Genomic DNA, 19,437 nt, shown 5'->3' on the forward strand with positions numbered 1-19,437 from the left:
CATTAATAGTTTTAGAGGTTTAGGGAAGGGGAGAAAGAGAGAGTTTGTTTAAGAAAATATATTATATGTGTGGTACAGAAAAAAGAAAAGGGGATGGGGCGACAATAACATTTAGGTCAATAGGGATGGTCACGAATCAACTTTTTGACACAGCTGCTAATTATTCAATTTTTCAAAGCTCAATTTGTTTCTTTTGTTCTGTATTAAAAATACAATATTAAAGGAAGCTTTCATTGCTAGTATAGAGAAATATGTTAAGCTTTAAACAATAAGTCAGAGGACTAACTGACTTTCTTGTTTCATAAATTATGAACTGTTTGTAACGAGCTGCAGCACTATAAGTGCAAATAAGAAAAGTTCGATAATATTGCTGACAAAACAACATCCATAAAAACCTGTGTGTGTATGTGTCCCAGAACTGTTGGACCTTACTAAATAAAGACATTGACCTTCAAAACTCCGAAAATCTTTCATTTCGTGTGAGATGTAAGCCCATGTGGGATGTATGCAGACTTCACGTGTCTAGAGCGGGAAGATAGGACAAGCAAATGAAAGCAAGAACTATGAACAATTTCTGAACAAAGTTTTTACATTTGTTGTTGTGATATCATGAATTTGTTTTTTTGTTTTTTTTGTTTTGCAATGTAACCTTTTGGAATCCTTTTATTGTCCATTTCAAAATTGTGAGCGCAATCAAATTGTGTCAAAATTGTTGGAAATTGAGAAGCAAGATCTACACAAAGCAGAAAGTCATCTGAAGAAAATCTAGAATGAAGTAAATCACTGGAGAATGTCTTTAGAGTATAAATCTAGAGGCTTCTGAAGTAGCTGGATCCTGGCTGTTGATACAGGAAGTTTTTTTTCTTGCTCTACACGATTGCGAAAAATGAAAAGAAAAGGCAATTTCACGAGCCTATCACTAATTACTAAGAAGAAAATAACTCAAGATTCAAAAGACTTTTAAAATCAAGTATTTTACCGAACTATCGATGTCATTGTTTCTCAATTACATGACAGATTTCATGGGCATAAAAAATTGTCAAAATGTTTTAATAAAGGCCAGTTTCATTTCAAGTGCAAACGGCAAAGAGTTGGATGACGTCAACATGCTTCTTGTCTCACCTGGCCCAGATGATATTGCTCAAGACAATTGTTCAGAGATGCAATCCTTAAAAGAAGCCTTCCATAACGACATTTCAAGTCTGTGCTCAATACGAGATTTAGTGATTCATCCAGGGGCGGACTGGCTATATGGGCAAACGGGCAAATGCCCGGTGGGCCGGTACCAAATGGGCCGGTCTGGTCGCGACCAAAGAAAACAAAATTAAATGCAGACAACTTAAAAAAAAAAGTGACAGCAGCAAGACACAAAGGCCCGAACACGTTTTCTTCTTGTTTTTTTTTAAATTATTATTACAATTAATTTTGTTTCAAATTCAACAAGAATAAAATTTAAGAATTACACTATACACTGTACGTGTTATCATTTGTAAAACGTTAGACCGTACTTTCTGCTATGCACGAGCGGCATGGCCTTCAACACTACTTTGATGTCTTCAAGTCCGCTTTCGAGCGTGTGCCGCAGGCCATAGTGATGAGGGGTGGGTAATGAGAGGTATTAGGATGGTGGAGGGGCCGATAGAATGGATAATAGGATTGAGCTAGAATTAAAGAAAGTGGGTTAGCGAAAGTGAGTCGCTGGTTATAGGAAAGAGTGCAAAAGGAATGTGGTGTCTGCCTACGTTAATCACAAAGTTCCTGCAAGAAAATATTACACATGAAATGCAATAATAGTAATAAATAAAATATGACAGAAGTGACACTCTTGTTAATGAGAAGTGATGATACTTATAAATATTTTAAGGAAAAAAATATTGATAGAAAATTTAGTTATTGCTGCCTGTTCGTGCCTGCTGTACTAATGGGTTAAAACCCGGACGGGCTCGCCAAAATGTGACAGGTGGTGAAATGTGATGTGTGTTTGGCGCGTTTTAATGTCTAGGGGATGATTATATTTAAAGCTATCACACACCAACCTATCAGCATATGAATCGGGAGCAGACACGCAACGAGACAAAGCAATGAAAGATAGATACAAAAGTTAAAAATGAAGAATATTTATTTACATAAATATACATATAAGAATAAAAAGGGGGGAGGGTTTGCATCTATCTCTAAATATTACTAGATTTAATCATCACTCTTGCACCTAATAAGAGTATGTCACTTTGTCCTCTGACTTAGCTGGTTGTCCTGTTGATGTCGCAGCTGGCTGTGTCCTGGCTTGAGGTTCTGCAGCTGGAGGTGGCGCTCTAGCGGATAGAGGGACGCCGGTGATGTAGTTCTTGTGGAGTTTCAATCCCAAAATCTAATATCTGTAGTGGGCACAGTAGGGCGGGTGGCCGGCTACCGTGGGCACAAAGTTGCTGCGGGCAGAGCTGATCTGCCGTGGGCAGCGTAGTTGACAGGATATGTCCAGTGAGTTGCAGAGGGTTGGCGTAGCTATGACGTCTCACACAGATCCGAATCTATAGGGACGTCGCACCTAATAGCTTGACAGGTGGGCTGTCGAATAGGCGGGCAATGCCGATAGCGCCAAGTGGTAGAGTTGAGTAGATCTCAGTAGGCAAGTGCAGTGCTGAATAGCACTAAGCACACAAATAGGAGGTGATTCTCGATAGCAAATAAATAGGCAATAGGCAGGTAACTCTTGATAGCAAATAGGTGATTAATCCAATAGATAAAAGGCAATAGATGATTCTCGATAGCAAATACAGTGCTGAATAGCACTAAGCACCTAAATAGGCAATAGGCAGACACCTGAGGGAGGCTGCGGATAAATAAAGACAAGTTAGGACATGTCTCTCATACATCTTATCGATGCCCTCGACTGAGGTGCATTCGTCAGATTGGTAAAATTGCTTTAGAGCACAAGGGGGAGGTGATGACAAATGGGATTTGGAAAATAGATGGATGATAGTAGCAATATCAAAATGTACATAAAAGGGGAAATAATAACATAAAATGTACATAGAAGGGGAAATAATAATCTCAAATGAACAACACAGGTGGATAGAGAAAGAAAAGGGGGGGGGGTTGAATTGGGCGGTGGTCAGCGACCCAGATGATTGTTTACATATGACCGTGGGTCGAGAACAATGGAGCGCGCTTGAATGGTGTGTCCGTTCAAGCGGCGCAACTCTCATTAGAGTAAAATGAGTAAAGGGGAGATAATTCAATACAGGGGAGATAACTCATATCTCCTTTCTAAGCGCAGTATTAGTGCGATAGTAAAATCATCAAGGCAATCAACCGAGATAAAGGAAATAAAATAAGGTGTACAAATATATACATGGTTGCATCAATGATCAATTGAGCAACGTAGCATTAATAGATTAATGCAATACTAAAATATATACATAGCACATGTTTATGTTTTCTACTTACGCCAGTGAGAAATACACAATGCACTAATTAAATATAAATGAACTAAGCAAAATACACATGATAAAATCCAATGGAAATGTACACAGAGTAATTAAGATGGAACTTGTGATTAAGTTCGGCTTACCTCCAGGTATTCCTCTAGGAGAAAGAATGTATGAAGTAGTCCAGACTCAATAGCTCAGCTCGAATGAGAATGAAAGAGAGTCTGATTTGAGTTGGTTTACTTTATATAAGCCTGGAAAGTGCGGGCGGACACAGGAAATGCCCTAGGCTAAGATTTATCTTACACGTGGGTGGATTTGACTCGAGGTGGGAGCCGCACCTTGGAATATCACGCGGTGTGTTGACCAGGGTAATCTCTTAGATCAAAGAGAGACGTGAGAGAAGGGGGGGGGAGAAGGATTAGCTTGCATTCAAACCAAGGTGGTGTCAACCGCGACCGTCCTTCAGACATCCGGCGGGCAAGACAAAAGAGATTGTGTGTTTACCTTTCCCCGATCAAGGGCAGATAAATGAAAGGGCGCGCTTTAGCTATCTCCAATGTGGTCAACTTAAGTCTAGCCTGGAGTGGAAAGGGTGGTGCGGGTGAATGATTTAGGGGTAGGATGGACAAATAATTAAAATAAAATAAATAAATAAGGAAAGATAATAATTAATGCTGTGATAATTTATAGCGACTCTGACAGCGAGTTTTTGACTTGTCACACCCTGAAGCGCTTTCTTTGACAACCTTCCGAGCGCTTTCCTTCGCTTAGTTGGCCATACAAGAGTCGTTTAGGGATGCGGTGGTCTTCCATTCTGCATACATGCCCTGCCCATCGCAGCTGGGACTGCATTAGGATTGTGTGGATGCTTTGCAGACCCGCTCTTTGAAGGACTTCATTATCTGGTATTTTGTCTTGCCATTTGACATTTAGTATTTTTCACAGACATGTCGTGGTAGTGATTCAGTTTCTTTGCATGTTAACTGTACACTATCCATGTTTCTGGGCCATAGAGCAATGTAGGGAGGACGACGGCTCGATAGGCCCCTAGTTTTGTATTTGTGGTGATACCACTTTAAAGGAATGGGTTGCCTGAGTCAGCCAGGAAAACCAATGACTTAGCATATTTTAAGTCACAGATCAACATGCATGACTAGATTGACACATGAAATGTGTAGGACCTAATTATTTTTAATTCTTTGAAGAAACGTCTGTAATCTATAAGTAATATCAAAAAGTTTGAAACTCATTAAGGCTGCTATTGTAGTGTTTATAGTTTTCAGACTACATACATGTATAAATAGAATACATTATGTAAGCCTACGAAAGCATACATCCAGTTTTCGATGCGTTATCAAACTTTATATATTTTGAATAGAATTAGGCTTACACCTATGATAAAACACATGGGCGTAGCCGAGAGGGGAGGAGTTCAAACCATCACCGGCCTCAGATCTCATTGTCTGAAAGGGAAACTTTACTTACTTCCCCATTGCAGTCAACTTAAGCAAACTACAATCACCAAATTTCATGAGCGTAGCCAAAAGGGGTTTTGTGGTTCCCCCCCCCCCCACACACACACACCTACAATACAAAAACTACCAGTCGCTGGACTCCACTGAATAGAATATTTAGTTTTTGATTTTTTTAGCGGAAGAATAGCAGGCTAATTGCACTGTAGATACCTCAAAATATGCATTTTTTAACCCCCAGACTCCCTAGCTGTCCCTTGGCTGTGTATACTGCCTTTCACTAATTATAGGGAGTATTCGAGGGTAGAAAAAACGTTTGAAAGAATGAAAGATAAGAATGTAATGAAGATTAATTACATATAATTACACTAATATATATATATATAAATTGCGGAGAGGTTTTAAATCCCCCCTTCCCACACACACACACACCGAAAATATATGACATGACATTTGTGGGCCGGCTTATATGGTAATGCCCGGGCCGGTTTTGATACCAGTCCGCCCCTGGATTCATCTGTTTATTTTTTAATGATTGACAACTACATGAGATTTGGCTATTTTTAAAAATCATATTAGATACATTTTATCATCAAGTTTTTCACAGCATGCATGTCAATTCTTAATTGTCTGTATCACTTTGTTCAGCATAGAAGTCATTTTTGAAATTTTGATTGATCATCAATTATTTGAGAATTGAGAATTTATATGACACAGATCATTTGTTGGAGTACTAACTGAATCAAACGTAATGACATAATTAGGACTACTTATTTTTAATAAAGGCTACAGTACTTGTATTGGAATGTCTTTTAGTAAATGTGCCAATACATTTAGATTATTCAATTGTTTTGTCACAAACTAGATTCGTCTTATTGGGAGAGGGGGCCCACCAAGATATTCTTAAACTAGGGCTCACGGGTACCTTGCTACGCGTCTGAATTTAGGTCTAGTGTTATACCAAGATGTCCATATAATAAAGGTACCAATTAATCATCTCATAACTATGTCTTCCTCGCTTTAGAAAATGCAGTTGACGGTGTTACGAATTTGAGACCCGAAATGAATCAAATATTTTGTTTTTATTTATTATTATTTTATTATATTTGAAGATTAATGATGCAGATATTGTCTTTAAAAAAATATATAATTTTAAAATGCTCTTCTTGTTATTAATCAAGCAATAAAATACAGTAAGAAAGAAAAAGTAGAGAAAGTGACATAGAGAAATGTAAGTAGCGAGAAAGTAACAAACTAAACAAGAATATTGGGAGAAATTTCGAAAAATGTCATGGGTGCAGTATTGTAAGATCAATGCTGTATTGTAAGATCAATGCTGTATTGTAAGATCAATGCTGTATTGGAAGATCAATGCTGTCTTTGAAGATAAATGCTATATTGGAAGATCGCTGCTGTATTGGAAGATCAAGGTTGTATTGGAAAATCAATGCTGTGAACTAAATAACAGAAATTACTTGGTGCTACAAGCGAAAGATTTTAAAAATTAATTTTGCAAAGCTAAAAAGTGAAAAAAAAACAACAACAAATTTTCAAATATATATCTTATCAACACTTCCTATATTTGATGCACTGGCAGGGCCGGCCTTAGGCCATTGCAACCTATTTGACCGCAGTGGGCCCCGCACTTTCCTAGGCCCCGCGCTAATTCGTGGTGTAAATAATTTAATTAAACCATTATAAAATAACGGGGTTCCAGAGGCCTCCTGGTTTTCCAAGAGCTCCTGTAAAACTTCTGAAAAAATTAAAATCTCCTGGAAACCCATAGTAGTCTACTGAAAAATAGACAAAATTGTTTCATCTTTAACGCATATTCTACTAAATAATTGCCAAACCCCAGTAGAAATTTTAAATTGTCTGTCCACTAATGAAAGATACACTGCTTTCTCAAACCCGTAATACCCGTAACTGGTGAAAGAAGCTTCTCGCAACTCAATCTAATCAAGAATTACATGAAATCAACAATTCACGAAGATAGATTGAACAATTTGGCAATTCTTGCTATTGAGCGTGATCTATGTAGGAAATAGAACTTACATGATGTACCGTGTGACTTCGCTACATGCAAGGTTCGTAAAATTTGATCATGATTTTGTACTTAGTAAAGAATGAATAAAATATAAAGACGACTTTATTTTCTAACACAAAATCTTAATTTTCACAATCCGTTTCGCATAGTGCCCCGCATTTGCTAAGGCCGGCCCTGTGAACTAGAAATACACAAATAGCTAATTATTTAAATTCATTATAAGTTTGAATCACCATATCAAAAAGTATGTTTTCTAGAATGTATAACTCTTCAGTACATTTAATAAATACCAAAACATCTTTTCTTTTAAGTCCTGTGTATTTGTATCAGTAAATGTGAAATTGTTTAATCAAGTACGATTAATTAGCAAATGAAAGAAGCCACGGCTGCCTCTTCTGACAGCTCGACGAGACAAATGATTCCACAGCTTGACGGTACCATGCCTACAGTGACCCCGACAATAATTCTGTCTGACATGACAAAAGATTTCGGCCGGTCCAGTTGACGGGCCGTAGCACGGCACAAAACCCAAAGCCCAGCGGATGTCGGACAACATTAAGGGGGAGGGTGGGGTGCGTGATGTGCTCATCAGACGTTTTAGACAGGGTGTACATCATACTTCCGGTCTGTAAGATGATTACTCATGCTGACGTCTGTAATATACATCCCATGATGCATGTAGTGCTACAAACTCACACGAAGACCTACTTAGATCGTTCCACTACAACTGCTATCGGTTAAGTATTAAGCTACTATCTATCTTATTTTATCTTATCTTATCTAGTCTTATATATTACAGACGTTATTTTAAAAAAGAAGATAATTACGTCCTACGCATTTCATATTTACAAATATCTAACACAGTTATCAGGCCAGCACATTTATTACTCTTATGAACTAAATAGCCAGATAAAACATCCTATAAATTCAAGAAGAATATTAATTACTGGTATCCGTGTGTTAATCTATTGAGTAGGGCATTTAAATTAGAAATTAAATTTAAACTCTACTAAGTCATTGGTTTTCCTGGCTGATTCAGACCGTTCTATGCACTCAAGGCATTTGGGAAGAAAGGGCAGATATAAGAATTCGTCTAAAAATTGTAATCTGAAATGTGCCAACATATTTTCATACTTGGAGCTTTCTCACTACGCTATGATCCGATCACTTATATGGACCAGCTGGAAAAATGTTGTGGGGCGGGGGAGTAAGGAGAAAGAGATATATAGGTGGATTTTACCGTCATTGGTTTTTTAAATAATTTAGAAAAAAAAAAAGGAACGACCTGAATTCGAACTCGTGTCTCTCGCCTCCTCGAGTAGTTGTGCTAACTACTCCTCTAGTGAGGTACTTATGACTGGAGAAGATTGTATAGTTATATATCCCGGGCATGCTACCCTGCCTCATAGTGGCGCCCGGGTGGAAACGATCGTAGGAGGAAACGATTAGGCTAAAGGGAAGCAAAACAAGACTCCCGTGGGGGTGCCTAAGGGGGTGCGAGAGCATCCTCATTGCACTGCGCGGAGTTGTAAAAAAGCTCCCACAACCTTGTCACAATCCAGGCGCTGTTCCTCAAAGGGCCGTTACATAAGTGGCGTGTCCCGCACGGTTAGCCTGGTATAGAAAAGGAAAATGGCGGGGGTCTTAGTGTACGCGGCCTTTTACAATGCATAATCCACATCTGTAATTGTGCGAAGATGAACTACTAGGAAAGGTTACTCCGTCTGTAGCTCATAGTGCTTCCAATGTTCATTCTTGTATTTACTGACAGATCATGAACCTTTCCTAAAGTTTACTTTTTTGTCCTCCTTTGTAAAGCTCTGTCCTCCATTTTGCCATCCCATGAGTTTGCAGCTGTCAGGTAACTCTAGTAGCTAGCATTGCCTCCTTTTGGTCCTACGTTTTAAGCCTATTTGAACATACTTTTGTTTCTTCTAGATTGATTAGAAACATTTGGCAGTTTTCGACACTCTCCTGTGTGGTGAGACAGTTAAAGAAAAAAAGACAACAGATAAGACATAAATATTGCTTTATTCCCCCTCTTGAGACAAACCTCTTATCCTATTCAGTTGATCAGTTGGTGGACTAGTATTAAGTGCTTTGGTGTCACTACAGCTTCACCATCTCATCGCGCTTCAAGTGTTAGTACAAATTACTTCCCTTTTATTCTCCTTGCTCTGTTTCAAGCCATGAACATCTTAAACCAGTTGTTGTTAGATTGTTTTGACATTGTTGTTGTTTTTTTCTGACCAAAAGTAACAAGAAAAAACAACACGCCAGCAAAATGATTTCGTTTTGTTTTGGGTGTACTGACCACCTTGTACGATGAATGCTCCCTTCCCCACCCTGTTTTACCCTCCCCCTCTGTGACGCTCTTAGATGCGCAAATCAAGAGAGCCGAGGGACAATCTCATTATAGCTTCAAGTGAATATTGACACAACGAAAACATCCCGGAAAAAGACGATTACCTTGCCGGGACGCTTCTAGCCTTAGCAAATATTTGCCACCATTGATTCAGTCGCGTCCAAGAACGGACAAGCGTTTTTTTTTTTTCATTTTCTTTTTGTTTAGTGTGTGGGGTGCCTTAGACGCTTGTTGCGTTGCCTTCTGCTAGGGGGCCGCCACTGTTCGCAGGGCGTGCAATGCATGGCCTCCACAAAAGAGAAAGCGTAATGGGATTTGGTCTGAGTCAATTGTTCTATGATGAAGACAAGGCGGCGTTGTAGAAAGTCGGAGACTGACGAGCGGTTGGTGACGGAGATCGCATCAACTCATTCAAAGTGGATTTCATTATTCTAAAATGTGTCCTAGTTGGTTAAACCTTGGCAAGTTCTCAAGAGATGTGTCCTAGTTGGTTAAACCTTGGCAAGTTCTCAAGAGATGTGTCCTATAGGCACGAGACTTGTTGTTGCAAAACTTAAAAGTTTCTGATTGAACTCTGTCAGGATGGAGTGCTATAGGTAGACTTTTGAAATGTGTAACTTAGCCAAGGAACATGTATTCGAATCCTGACCGTAGTTTCAGGACTTTAGAACTTCTCTGAGCCCTCCATTCTACAGAGTGACAAAAAGCACGTGCTATTAGGCCATTGATTAGTGCACGTAGAAATGTTAGACCTGCCGATCATACCTGTGTTTCTCCTACCGAGCTTGACCCAATAGAATATAAAGACTTCTCTGGTGGCTACACTATCTCTAGTTCTAGTAAGTAAAGGTCAATAGTTGAGACCTCAAAGTTAATAATGTATCACTAACTTAATACACTGGCTTTTAAACGATGGAGGTCAAAGGTAGAATTCTCAGGTTTTTGTTTTCGACAAGAAATATAGTTGCCATGACGATAGAAACAAAAAAAAATGTTTATTTCGTTTGTCATATTTGAATTCTTTTAGTTTAATTTTTTAAAATAACAATCTTACATTGAATTATATTTAGGACATCCATCTTATCCCTCTGCATTCATTGGGTTCTTGTTTTTAGTTTATTTTCTTGACTAAAGCAAATTGAATGGCAGGAATTGAAATGTTTTTTTTTTTTTTGTTTCTTAATTAATTTCATATAAAATGAAATTTATTTGTTTTTGTGGGTTTTTTTTAATTGACATTTTAAAAAAGAACGAAATACAGAGTATTCAACCAAATCAAAAGTTTTTAACACAAAAATGATTTAGACCTAAGCTAATTAAGATCTAGGCGAGACAAGCACTATATGTCAATGCCAAATATGATTTTCAGATGCAAAAAAGTTTAAAGTCTTTATTCAATTTAAAAGTCAACTAATAAATCTTTAACTTTAAATCATTGTTATTCATAACTTGTACAATGCAAATTGCGGGATAAAAAACAATAAAATGTAGGGCACAATTTACAAAGACTTATTATGTAATCATTTGACACAAATTAGTATAATTAAGAAATTATAGTACACTAATGAATTATATTGAAGTATCTATGACTATTGCACTTTCGGGCAGTTTGTGTTTTGTGGAGGGGGGACAAGGCAACTGTCTCGATGCGATAGCTGGGTGGTTGGCCCAAGTGTCTTGAAAGATTATCTGAACTTTACTTCTAGTTTTACTAAATCTATATTATAAAGTAGAATGTGAGGTGTATGTATGTATGTTACTCAAAACCGCTTGACCAATCTTGATAAAACTAGGCAGGAATGTTTCTTGGGTACTAACTTAGACCGTAGTGTATGTATTGTAGCCCTAAAACAAACTTAAGACCCTCAAAAAAAAAATTGTCCGACTCTATTACAGCTATAGTATTTTATGGATCTAGGCCATGTCTACACTTTGCGCACATAGTTTTTTACATTGACACATGAAGATACAAAAGAAGATCCATTGATTTCATTATGTAATAAAATTAACCTTCAATTTTGTGTTTCAAAAGCATTTTTTACATAAATTAGTTCCTTATATCTGTGACTACAGATTTCCTGGCGAACATTCTTTCATTAGACAATACTGTAATGAATCGCGTACTAAAAATTAATTCGTTTAATTGTTTACTTTATAATCCCATCCCTAGATCTAAAACTCTAATTCAACTCTAAGATGATAAAACTTCTCTTAGCACAGATAGTTTTATACTTTAACACATAAACATATTAATTAAAGTCCATTCATTTCATATTTTGATCAAATAAACATTCAAATTTGGTTTTCTAAAGCTACATTCCCTTACGAAAGCTGCGAAGCCGAGTTGAGATAGGCCTAGATCTATATTCATTCATGAATCGCGTACTAAAAATTATTTCGTTTAATTGTTCACTTTATAATCCCATTCATTTAACAAAGCTATCGCTCTTTTCGTTTTTAATAGATAAGAATGTATCGGCTTCGGGTAACCCATCAAACCCATTTTCGCAAAACTAATTTTATTTTCGTAGCGAAAGAGAAATAACGTGAAAGGATCATTAGCTACGTTTAACATACATCTAAATCCAATCCACTAGATTAGTAAACACAAACTTAGACCCGCAGGCAGCGGGTAAATTCAGGCTAGTCTTATATAAATTGCATCTAGATTTTAGATATAGAAGTAGATCTAGATCTAGACTACATCTTTAGAATACTAAATCAGAAGTCTAGGTTTATTATTATTTATACCCACTTTGAGACATATATTATTTTAATTTTTTTTTTCAATTATTTTATTATATTTTAAGTTTAATAATGAAGGTATTGTCTACTTTTAAAATATGTATTTTATTTTTTTTGTTCTTGTTTATACTTAAAAGCTTAATATAATTCTTCCCCCCCCCGCCCCCTCGATTCACAAGAAGGCTTAAAGACAATAACAAAAATAAGCAACAACAAAAAAGATGTTTCCGCCTTCTGCCTGGAATGCTCTTGTTCTCTCCGTTTCCTGATAACTTAAAGAGGTCGAGTCAGTCAATGGAAGGACTGCTGCTAGATAATAACTTGGCCCTCTCAAGTGGGGCTTGATTTACACCATAATAAATGTACTCAGCCTGGCATGATGCGGGGGAACCTGAGAGCCAAAAGGTTACTTCCAAACACAATGCACGTTCTGACGAGCGTAGGGAAAACATTTCCTCTTGGCGTCATGCATGAGTGATTCTCAACTCACAGGTGTACTAATACTGCGCACAATGACTGTTGAGCAATCAAAACACTGCGAAGTTCTAGTCAAAACATTTGTAATTAATTTGTTTTTTGGTTTTAATAAACCCAACTAAAATGTCGATTGAAATAATATAAATATTATGAACGCGTTCTTCTACTTGACCAGAAGAGAAGTGCACTGATATAGATTTTTCAAATGCATGGTTTATAAATAAATCTTAATTGTAACTCAAATAAATAAATAATAATAATAATAATAATAAATTAATTAATAAATGTTGTCAAAGGATCAAATGAAAAAGAATGTTGAAGAAAAGAAAGATCATGAGAGGAAGAAAGAGTAGGGGAGAGAGAAAGAGAGAGAGAGAGATTGAAAGGGATAGAGAGAAAAAAAAAGAGAAAGAGAGAGACAGAAAGAAAGAGAGAAACCCAAAGAGAAAGAGAGAGATTGAAAGCGATAGAGAATGTAAGAGAAAGAAAAAGATAGAAAAGAGAGAGAGAAAGAAAAAGAAAAAGAGAGAGAAAAAAGAGAGAAAGAATGAGATAAAAAGAGAGATGAAATTTCAAACACCTTCTATTCTTGTCAGTCCCTGAAATTAAGGCTCAATATTTATTCCTTTCAAACCCCAGGAAATCCAAAGCAACTGAAGGGAATAGTTTTTGTTTAAAAGACTAGGTACGCGGAAAGCATAAACATAAGTTGGATCAAACGTGTCCTTTCCCATCCTTTTGAGAACCTTTCATTTAACACGATAGAGAGTGACTCTTGAATGGATTCTATTCACTCCATGGAGAATGTCATCTCAACACACATCGTCCTCGAACTTCACGAGTACTCAGATACCAATGACGTAGCATGTGTGCTAAAGTGTACACATGTTTTGTGGTCGCGTGTTTTAAAATAGAAACTCCCAGGACAGATTTTTTTTTTTTTGTGGCTTTACAAAAAAAAAAGTATTACTTTTTACAAATCTTATATCAACTCAATTTGTCTGTCTGGTAAAAATTGTAAACACGTCATTACTCCCACAGATATTCTCGGATCTAGTTGAAACTTTGCACTATTTATTAGCGAAGACAATACATGAATTGTCATAAATCAATAAAAAAAAACAAATAGTTAAATAATTACTGGTAATTATTTATTTTATGTGCATTATGCAAGGATTGGTGCAAATGGCTATAAAACATGATGAACATGGAAAATGTCAATGCAATCAGCTTAGATTTACATGTCTGCGCGAGGGTACCAAAGTAGTCAACCCTAGATACGCACACTCCAATACACACTAATGTCTATAAAGATCATTTTTGTAGAACTTTATTGTAAGTGACCAATGCGAAAGACAACTGCCCTAAGTCCATCCATCTAATCCATTACATTCGTCGACATCATTCGATCCGCCTCTGTCCGCCCGTGTCCCAAACATACAGAAGATAACACATTCCCCCCTGGTTTCTTCTCCCCTACCCCCAGCTCCTCTGCTGCAGTCTCCGCCACTACATCATTTGTATCATGAGTCATTGGCAGGGAGCAAATTGTTTGTTGACAGGGGAGGAACGTTGTTGGGGGGTGGGGGGTGGGAAGGGGGAAGAGAGGGGCAAGAAGTCTTGGGTCTCGCGACCAGAGTCCAAGGACCTCACATATCATGTGATTTCCTTAATGGTATCCCTAGCAAGACTTTAACTTTATGGTGTTCCCACGAACCAGCTGTTGAGTGTGCGTGTGTGCGAGCGAGCCTGTGTGCCTATTTATGTGAGTACTTGTGTGAGTATGTGCTGATAGACCTGGTATTAGCTTTGCTTTTTTTTTTCTATTTCAATAGAATGTGTTTTATGGCGGTGGGGACGGAGGCTATGAGCAGTCCTGGAGGAGGAGTTTTCGACTCTGTTTTTGCGCACGCGCGGCCGCCCTTCGACTGCGTATGCGCGCGCTGGGTATGGTATAACTCGTCGGATGCGAAGGGGAGGGGGGGGCGAAACTGGAGGATACAGAGTTAGCATTAGCAGTAATTAAGTATTGAACATCGTCGCTTCAACCGCTAGTTTTGAAGTTTTTATGGCCTTGTAACTGACTCTTATGTCAGGACCTGTCCCAGCAGATCTCAATAACAGGCCTCCCCTTCCTTCATTACACACGACCTTTTTTTTTTTTTAGTTTTCGGAATGTGATATGGTGGAACTCGATTGTTTGATTATTAGACCTGCAAGAACAAATAAATCCACTGGTTCAATACATTTTGAATATAATCAAACCAAACACTAGAACTTGATGCGGGCGTAAATATTGGGCTTCGATCAAATTAATTTCTGACTAAATAATTTTGTTTCACGCATACATATAATATATGAGTATTCCGAATTTAAAGTATATATAAATATGTAGGCTTCTATACATATATATCGCCGAGTTGCAATCTATGAATGGGTCTTGAGTTCTTCCCCTTTTCAGACAGGTCCACAATTAAGATTGGACAGTAGAGTACTGAATATGCTATAAGCATGAAAATGAAACTTTTGTTGTTCAAAAGCAAACATATTATATCATATATAAATAACTTCAATGCGGCTGTTAACAAACATAATGTAAGATCAGTCATCAAAACAGTGGAAATGATAAATTAAATAAATATCTAAATAACTTTTCAACAGGCATGTTTAAAGTTCCTCTTGAGTTTAGTGCCTGAGCTCATCCTTTAGAACATGGACTGAAAGAGACTCAACTTTCGAGGATGAAAAAACGAGGCACAACTAAAACTGTGAAGTGCTGGGCCCCCTGAATGTGCACACATGAAAGTATTAATGACAAGACTCTGGCCCCTGAATGTGCACACATGAAAGTATTAATGACAAGACTCTGGCCCCTGAATGTGCACACATGAAAGTATTAATGACAAGACTCTGGCCCCTGAATGTGCACACATGAAAGTATTAATGACAAGACTCTGGCCCCTGAATGTGCACACATGAAAGTATTAATGACAAGATTCTGGCCCCGAAAACCTCCAAGAGAATAAAACTATACTGATAGCTGCCTAATCTCGAAACGACTGCGCAGTTTATCTCAGATCTAGGATGACTGATCCTGAACCCTCCGACCTGTAAAAAGAGAACGAAGAAGAAGAATGACAAGTGATTTTTCAGAAAGTTAAGTCTATAACAATAGTAGAACAGAAGCAGTAATGATTCTACCTTTAGTTATGGCAGAGTGTTATTGTAAAGCTTCTATCATATCAACTCACTCTTTCTGTCTGTCTGTCTTTGTCTGTCTTGTCCAAAGTGTGTACACCTTATTTCTCTTACACCCACTCACGGATAAAATTGAAACTTGGCACAATTATTCATTGGCTTAGAGAAGACATGAATCAATGAAAAAAAAAAATAATCGGTTATTATTTATTTCGTTTGATACCAACAAAAGAAATGAATCCTTCAGTATTCAGAAATACGACTAAATATGTAGGTTTCGTCCCCTTAAATATCGACCAAATTGAAACTTCTGATGACATTTAGTGCATCTAGCAAACAAAAATCAATTTAAAAAATAACCAATTAGTCAATAATTGGTAATTAATTATTTTGATCTCTATCGAATAGGAGAAATAACTCTACATTATTAAGAGATATAGTTGTAAGGGCGGAGTTCTTTCCCTTAGATAAACTTGATTTTTTAGTTTTTTATATAGTTTTTTTTTTAGCTTGTAACAAAATTCTATCAGACTACTGAGGAAAGTTAGGAGTTAGCAGCTCTATCGAAGGGTTCAGAAAATTACATTTAGTTTAGTGTTTAGACATTAATATATGATCCACCTTGGACAAACTTCTTCATTTGTGTAGTGACCATTACATGCTTGGAAATATGTTCGTGGCTCTATTGAAATATCTTATATTTTTTAAAGTTTTATATGATACTGAGGTTTTAATTATTTTCTCACGAGGGAGGTAATGCTAGAAATATCTGAATCAATTCAATGATATTTTTGTTACGTCCCTTGATTCAAAATAATCACAGTAATATTAGTTGATTTCAAACAAAGATGAAAACTGGTTCATGGTTTGACTAGTCACTAGCCCAACTGTTTCACGTTATCTTGTGATCTACATGTCATTGTGATCTAAATGTCCTTGTGATTTATGTGTACTGTTCAATTGACGTAAATTCCCTACCTATGTTATGTTGTTGTATACAACATTTCCCCAGCTTCTTGTATTCCATTTGTTTTAACCATATGAAAGGTTGTCTGTAGTGTGGTATACGCTTTGGATTGTCCAGTTTAAGATCCGGGGCCATCTCCCCCCCCCCCCCCCCCCGCCGTCTTGCAGTAGACTTGGGCTGGGATGTAATAATCTTAATCTTGAATTCTGAAGGAACATCCTAAATATGTACAATATTGCACACAAATTAAATCATTCTACTAAACCATTTGATATGACCTGATCTCCCGATACCTGTAACCAAAGTACATATTGACACTAATTTAAATGATGTCAACTTTGCCATTGCAAAATGTATTGTTCGATCGTTACATAAATGTAATTAAATGAAAACTAATTGAAATTAATTTAGATACTTCGTTAATGTTTGATTTTATATATTGCACAATGAACAGAAACAAAATATTATGTTTGATGTACATTGTAAGTTTTGAAACATACACATTTATTTCCCTTGATATTGAAATAGATCTGCGGTGGACAACGATTCAATCTAGATCTAATATAAAATAACTATCTGTGCGGAGTGTAGTTTTTAAAATTAGATCTAGATCTAGATCCTTTCGATCTTTTCTCTATAAACATGGCCTTGATCCATGAAATACTAATACTTTCATAGAGTTGGGCAACTTTTTTTTTTTTTTGGGGGGGGGGGATCTTACGTTTGTTTTAAGGCTACTATACATACGTCACGGTTCCATTAAGCACCCAAGGAACATTTATGCCAAGTTTTATTAAGATTGGTCAAACGGTTTTGATTTCTAAGCTGGACATACATACATACATAGGTACATAGATACATAGATACATACATACATACATACATGCATACGCCTTACTTTCTGCTTTATAGTGTATATATATATGGATATAGATATAGATATAGATCCGCTAGTGGCCTAATCTATATTAGATGTACGTAGGACTTATTTATTTTTATTTTTACAGAGTTTATTTCTATGAGCAAATACCAGTAAATATCATGACCTACAGAACTGAATGTGTACGTAGATAGATAGATAGATAGATAGATAGATAGATAGATAGATAGATAGATAGATAGATAGATAGATAGATAGATAGATCGATAGATAGATAGATAGATAGATAGATAGATAGATAGATAGATAGATAGATAGATAGATAGATAGATAGATAGATAGATAGATAGATAGATCGATAGATAGATAAATAGATAGATAGATAGATAGATAGATAGACAGACAGACAGACAGACAGATAGATAGTCTTCAATACATTTACAACAATTTCGTTCTGTACATCACATATCCACAAACTCCTACGTACACCCACACACACACACACACACCTATATCTCCAATCCGAAAGAGATCAAACTTATAAACCTCGACAAACAATTGTTTATGTTCGACCTCACACAGCTCCCGCCTCCCGACCACCTATGACCCCCCCCCAGCTCCCATTCTTGTAAGAGCCCAGGCAGACGTTAGTCTCATGAATAGAATCAGTGAGCTCACCCTGAGATATTTAAGTTGACCTCCTGACCTGTTCGTGTATATCAAATCTGTACATTCAGGAGGCTTTGAAACGAAAATAATAGAAACCAGGAGGAAAGCCTCGAAGTTGGCCATTAGGAAGTTATACTCTATGTACGTTTCAAAGTGTCCACATTATAGATGACTGTACACTGTATCAAAGTGTATCATAGTGTATCATAGTGTATCACAGTGTATCAAAGAGATTAATGTTTTGACCGTACTGTTATATTCTTAACACTGGGTTTATGTATGTATGTATATATCATATATGTATGTATGTATGTATGTGTATGTATGAATGTATGTATGTATGTATGTTTGTATGTATCAATGTATGTATGTATGATTGTATGTATGTATGTTTGTATGTATCAATGTATGTATGTATGTTTGTATGTATGTATGTACGTATGTATGTATGTATCTATCGATTTATGTATGCATGCATTCTCCGCATTTCTCGACGTACTGCGTATAAAAGAAGCCTTTGATCTCAGAAACTTGTATGTATGTATGTATTTATGTATGTATGTATGTATGTATGTATTTATGTATGTATGTATGTATGTATACTCTGTATTTCTCGGCGTACTGTGTATAAAAGAAGCCTTTGTAAGTATGTATGTATGTTTGTATGTATGTATGTATGTTTGTATGTATGTATGTATGTATGTATGTTATGCATCTCTCGGCGTACTGTGTATAAATGAAGCCTTTCATCTCAGAAACTTGTTGATTGGACTTTTCAAACTCCAGTATTTGTATGAGTTTGTCAGTTCATCTAGTTGTGTATGTGTGTGTGTGTGTGTTGAAGTAAATGAATGTATTACCAAGGATGTGTTTGTGTGTTTTGCAATGATTGTTGAACGTAGCTGACATCTCACATAAATATTCTCTTTCAAACTCAGAAAATCTGATGTCATCAAAACTCTCTCTTGTCGGAGTTTCAATAATTTATTTCCTTTTTTTTTCCAACTTGATCAATCTCATAATGAATATAGATTTAGTAAATCAGTTGGACACTCATTCTTTTTTTTTTTTCTTTCTTTCTTTTTCCTTTGGAATACGCGGTTGTTACCTTTTTTTTTGGCCACATCGATTTGGGAATGTCTTCTTCCTATTCGCATTTAAGAATTCAAAGAATCGAGCATCACTC

Source organism: Biomphalaria glabrata, chromosome 1 (genome assembly GCF_947242115.1).
Source record: "Biomphalaria glabrata chromosome 1, xgBioGlab47.1, whole genome shotgun sequence".
In the NCBI taxonomy this organism is placed as follows: domain Eukaryota; kingdom Metazoa; phylum Mollusca; class Gastropoda; family Planorbidae; genus Biomphalaria; species Biomphalaria glabrata.